This window comes from Plecotus auritus, assembly GCF_963455305.1.
Source record: "Plecotus auritus genome assembly, chromosome: 4".
In the NCBI taxonomy this organism is placed as follows: Eukaryota; Metazoa; Chordata; class Mammalia; order Chiroptera; family Vespertilionidae; genus Plecotus; species Plecotus auritus.
In genome coordinates, this window is record NC_137775.1 from 102,929,596 (window position 1) to 102,935,994 (window position 6,399).

The following is a 6,399-nucleotide window of genomic DNA, read 5'->3' on the forward strand; positions in this document are numbered from 1 at the left end:
TATTATGCTTTCATTTATAACTCTAATTGTTATTCTGGATTATTGTGTTTTGCAGAAAGGACAAGATTCCATGTCATTTGCATTATAATCAAATCCATAACCATGTCATTTAAAATTTCTTGTCACTTAGAGACAGTCACTGTTTTGTTATAATGCATTTGGAAAAATGTTACATTGAATCTGAAGAGGGGCGGTGAAGGATTAAAGAAGACAGACAAGAAAGTACAGCTGGGGCTAGCTAGATGGATCTCTTGTGCCTGGATGAGGACACAGAGAGACCCAGCCTGCAAGCTGAAGCTTTATTTTACTAGTATAGTCAGAGCACACAAGGCAAAACAAGGGAAGTGGTCAACATGTTTACAATGTTCTTGCGAGTTTCACCTTGTTTTGGCAGCACTTGCTGCACCTCCCACAGCCCATTGGCTACCTAGGAAGGAACTAGGGAAGGCTATAAGGTCAAGCTTAATTATGCTAGGAGGGCTCTGCCCTCCAAGCTGGGACTTGTTTGTGGCTCCGCCATAGGTCAGTCTGAGGCTTGGCCTTATAGCCACTCACTGCATTACATCTTCTGAGGGATCCATGGGAAGGCCCTGTGCAGGAAATTCATGCACAGGTGGGGTCCCTAGGCCTAGCCAGTGATCAGGGCCGATCAGATTCCCTGCCTCCCTGCCTCCCCACCTCCTTTTCCCCTCGCTGCCCACCCATGCACTGCCACCGCATGGTTCCCCCCACCCCCCGCCTCCCTGCCTCCCCGCCTTCTCCTTCCCTTGCTCCCTCAGAGCCCCGCCACCACTGCTGGTCACCCACCATGTTCCATGCCGTCAGCTGGTGGTCAGCACACATCATAGCGAGTGAGGGAACTCCCGGTCTCCCAGGAAAATTCCCAAGGGGACACTTTGCACATTAACCTTTTATATAAAGAGTTGCTATTCTTATTGTGTTCATACAAACAATCAGGCCATATTGTAACTAGACTTAATACAGCAAATAAATTGATCTTACTTTGGCTCTTTAATACAATGAAGGTGATTTTAGGGGGAAAATTGTGTTTCAGTAGACTCTAGAACAGGGGTGGGCAAACTTTTTGACTTGAGGGCCACAATGGGTTCTTAAACTGGACCGGAGGGCCGGAACAAAAGCATGGATGGAGTGTTTGTGTGAACTAATATAAATTCAAAGTAAAGGAGCGGAGGGGAGAGCAAGAGAACCCTCCGCTCTTTCGGCTCCGCGGGCTGGATAGAACAGCCGAACGGGCTGGATCCGGCCCGCGGGCCGTAGTTTGCCCACGGCTGCTCTAGAACATATGGTTGTGAATATTAGACTATCTCTAGCTTTTACCCCACAGTTTGTCTCCACCAGGTTACAAACCCTACTCATACCCAGGGAATACCATCTCTAGGCACCATCGCCACCTCTTTCTGTGCCCAGGCCTCACTGACCCTCTGACAGAGAGCAAGGATCTCTTGGCTCTGAAGGAAAAACTACCCCCTCCTCAGCATGAAGCAGTTACAGAAGAGAACCTGTGCCCCTTTTTTTCTGAAAGAATTCAGAGCCAAAACCCTGAGGGGATGGGGTAGGCAGTTAGACAGATGTGAAAAAGCAAGGACGATGGGCCAACCAGAGGAGAAATGGATGGGACCCTGAGACATGCTTCTCACCACTCCAACTGCTCTGAAGCTGGCAATGGAGGAACCTGTGTAGAACTAACCTTTACATTTGCTGAGTAGGAGTTGGGACACCTATGCTAATATAGAGAATTATTCCATTCATTTTGGGAAGAAAGTCACATACCGGGACCTTTATTTTATTTTTTAAAATATATTTTATTGATTTTTTTACAGAGAGGAAGGGAGAGGGATAGAGAGTTAGAAACATCGATGAGAGAGAAACATTGATCAGCTGCCTCTTGCACACTCCCAACCGGGTATGTGCCCGCAACCAAGGTACATGACCTTGACCGGAATCGAACCTGGGACCCTTCAGTCCGCAGGCTGACGCTCTATCCACTGAGCCAAACCAGTTAGGGCACATACCGGGACCTTTATATATATATTTTTTTAAATAAATGTTTATTGTTCAGATTATTATAATTGTTCCTCTTTTTTCCCCCATAGCTTCCCTCCACCCGGTTCCCACCCAACCCTCTGCCTTACCTCCCCCAACCCCCACTGTCCTCATCCATAGGTGTATGATTTTTGTCCAGTCTCTTCCCACGCCCCCCACACCCCTTTCCCCCCAAGAATTGTCAGTCCACTCCCTTTCTATGCCCCTATTCTATTATATTCACCAGTTTATTCTGTTCATCAGATTTGTAATTAACTTGATTTTTAGATTCACTTCTTGAAAGATATGTATTTGTTGTTCATAATTTTTATCTTTACCTTTTTCTTCTTCCTCTTCTTAAAGAATACCTTTCAGCATTTCATATAATACTGGTTTGGTGGTGATGAACTCCTTTAGCTTTTTCTTATCTGTGAAGCTCTTTATCTGACCTTCAATTCTGAATGATAGCTTTGCTGGGTAGAGTAATCTTGGTTGTAGGTTCTTGCTATTCATCACTTTGAATATTTCTTGCCACTCCCATCTGGCCTGCATAGTTTCTGTTGAGAAATCAGTTGACAGTCGTATGGGTGCTCCCTTGTAAGTAACTGTTTTTCTCTTGCTGCTTTTAATATTCTTTCTTTGTCTTTTGCTCTTGGCATTTTAATTATGATGTGTCTTGGTGTGGTCCTCTTTGGATTCCTTTTGTTTGGGGTTCTGTGTGCTTCCTGGACTTGTAAGTCTATTTCTTTCACCAGGTGGGGGAAGTTTTCTGTCATTATTTCTTCAAATAGGTTTTCAGCATCTTGCTCTTGCTCCTCTTCTGGCACCCCAATAATTTGGATGTTGGTACGCTTGAGGTTGTCCCAGAGGCTCCTTACACTATCTTCATATTTTTGGATTCTTTTTTCTTTTTGCTTTTCCAGTTGGGTGTTTTTTGCTTCTTTGTATTTCAAATCTTTGACTTGATTCTTGCGTTCCTCTAGTCTGCTGTTGGATCTCTGTATATTATTTTTTATTTCAGTCAGTGTATGCTTAATTTCTAGTTGGTTCTTTTTCATATCCTCAAGGGTCTCACTAAATTTATTGGCCTTTTCTAGAAAATTCTTGAAAAACCTTATAACTGTGGTTTTGAACTCTATAGCCAGTTGTTTGCTTTCCTCCATTTCTGTCATTTGTGAACTGTTTCTTTGTCTCCACATTTTGGCTGCTTCCCTGAGTTGATAGAGTGGCTTTGTGTGCTAGGTGTCCTTTAGGGCCCAGTGGCTCAGCCTCCCCAGTTACCTGAGGTGGACACTATTGGTGCACCCCTTTGTGGGCTGTGTGCACAGTCTTGTTGTAGTTAAGCCTTGATTGTTGTTGGTATCACTGGGAGGAATTGACCTCCAGGCCAATTGGCTGTGAGGATCAGCTGTGTCTATGATGGGAGAACTTCAGTGCTGGAGACACCCTTATGAGACAAAACTTGCAAAAGCCTCTGTGCTCAGCTTGGATGGGGTGGAGTCTCAGGGCAGAGCAGACAGCAATGGCTTCCTGTCAGCCCTGCCCTAAGAGGCCCCTGGGTCTCAGTGTCCCTTGGTAATCGCTGTAAGCACCTCTGAGAGAAAGCCGCCCTTGAGTTTTGCCCACTGCCAGACAGTCCAGTTTCTCCCTGAATGAGTCTGGGTCCCCAGAGTCTCCCCCAGAACTGGAGTTCAGGGCAGTTGGGAGCTTTTGTCTCCCTCCCGATTGAGAAAGCCAGCCATGTACTCAGTTGCCAGCCCTCTTCGTGAGCGCGCCTCCGTACCTCTGCCTTCTGCAGCTCCTCTGAGTCTCAGTGTGCTTTTCTCTTTCCTTCTAGTTGTAGAATTTTCACTGAGCCAGCCTTCCTGTGGTTCTGGATGATGTCCGTTTTGTCTTTTAGTTGTAGTTTTGAAATTGTTGTGTGAGGCAGCAGTTTAGGTGTTTACCTATGCTGCCACCTTGGTTTCTCCCCCGGGACCTTTATATGTTGGGACCCACTGTCCGGGAAAAGGATGCAGGGATGCTTTCTCTAAAGGTTGCTGCAGTAGCTTCCTGTGGTGAATGCCTGCCTTTCACTGGGTGTTCTAGTTATTGTCTTTCAGTATCTAATAACTACAATATAAACTCTTCTGATGATTGCACCTCTCTTATAGTAATGGACAGAATTGGCTTTAGGTCATTCCAATAGGCGCTGGGATGCCTCCAGGATGTGTTTTCTCTCCTTATGAAGAGGGCTGTATGTAGGATGTATATATGCATATATCTGTCAACATAAGCTGCTGGCTGGTGGTTTCTGATAGTGGGGTAACTGTTTATTCACACACCCCTGCCAGCAGCATTGGAGGGCCTTGCTTCTTAGGACCACTGACCTCAGGTGTAGTGAGAGTTTTTTCAACAGGGTGGGGTGGTTTCTTCTGCCTGGAGGCTAATTGTTACTTTTAATCTCTTAAGTGGGCTCAGGGCAAGGTGTTTTCCAATAGGGTGTGTCGACTGTCTTCCCCCAGGCAAGGCAGATATCTATGTGGGAAAGATGTCCTCCTCTGAGTGAGGGAATGACTCAGGATGGGAAACCTGGGGTGTCTGCCTTCTCAGCTCTATCCCCCGAGTCCCCAGTCCTGGCTTCTGCTCTCACAGCTCCAGTTCACTTCACCCTCCCTCTGCCGGAGCACAAGGTGGGTGGCTCAACAGGGAATTTTGTGCATTGGCCCTTTAAGAGGGTGCCCGAACTTTCAGCTGCCACTCCCTGGCAGACAGCACCTCACTGCTTTTCATAGCTAGATGTTATGTGGATACCCTCCTCAGTTTGGTGCTCTCTGCTGGGGAGCCCAGCCTCGGGATTAGATCCCAGAGTTCTCAGTGGCACCCCCACAGCTGAGATATCTCTCCGGGACTTCAGTTGCCATCTGTGGGTGCCCGGCCAGCCCTTTCGTGCCTCTGCCCCTCCTACCAGTCTCTGCGGTCTCCACCTTCAGTCCTTGGGTGTCAGGGTTCTCTCCTGTGAGTTTTCCGTTGATTATTCAGGTTTTTCTGTATTTTAGTTGTAATTCTAGTTTGTTCCTGGGAGCATGTCCATGCCGCATCCACTTACTCTGCCACCATTTTTAATCTCAAAAATTGAAATATTAATATCTTGAGTTCACCCTAGGCCGCCAGCACCCAAACCTTCAACACATACTTCTTTTACATAGGTGGGTACTGGGATAGTCAACAGTCAACAATTAACATGATAACAATAACAATGAAGGACTTTGTGGTATCTATCCTGGTGCCCAGGGCATTTGGTTGTGCCCCAGGGGGTCTGGAAAAAAGGGAAGTTACATGTTACCCTGACATTTCAATTATATGTTATTGTAGATGCAAAAAGACAATAAGCTCAGTTAAGGTAAAGGTTGATCCTTGTCAGTGAAGATACCGGCCTAGCACGTAACTGCCCACCATAACTGCTTTTAGTTAAAGTTTAATTTCAGACCATCCTTTGTGGTGACTTTAGGTCTCTGAGTTTGTAAGACCGCCACGCAGGCCTCCCCTGAGCTTGTCAGGTCAGCATGTGGCCTCTTTTGTCCTCAGAAAGAACAAAAAACTGATTCACTCTATTACATCACATACAAAAATAAACTCAAAATGGGTTAAAGACTTAAGGCCTGAAACCATAAAACTAGAAAAAAAATTAGGAAGTAAACTAGCTGAGTAACATTTTTTTGGGGTAGGTCTCCTTGGGAAAACAAAAGAAAAAATAAACAAATGGAACTTCATCAAACTGAAAAGCTTCTGCACAGTGAAAGTAATCTCCAACAAAACTAAATGGAAGCACCCCTGTTATAATAATGTAACCCCTCTAATGTATGAAATAATTATTGTATGAAATGTTTGCTGTATGGAAACCCCCAATACTCTGTAACTTCTGAAAGGGCGGGGAGAGACCGACTCCATGTTCCCTTTGTTCCATGTCCTCCACCTCGTGGAGTTAGGTTCCCGCCCTAGAACCTCTCCAAGAGCCCAACCCACACTTTTGAATTAGCCAATAGAAATGCAAGAGGAAAGTAAGCCGCGCCCTGCCCCCATGTGCAACCTGACCCTGACCAATCAGCGGAGGCCACACTACCTCACCCCTCCTACCTCCCCCAGGCTCCCTATAAATCAGCGCGTTTGGGGCCTGGGGCTCTCTCTCTGCCTCCTGCCGCTGCGTCGGCGAGTGTGGTGGATGGGGAGCTCGAGCTAGCTCGAATAAAGGCTCTTTGCTTTTGCATCGGACTCGGCTCCCTGGTGGTCTTTGGGGATCACGAAATCTGGGCATAACACTTCCAAAATTAATGAACACCCCACTATCTTTTTTTTTTTTTTTTAAATATATTTTAT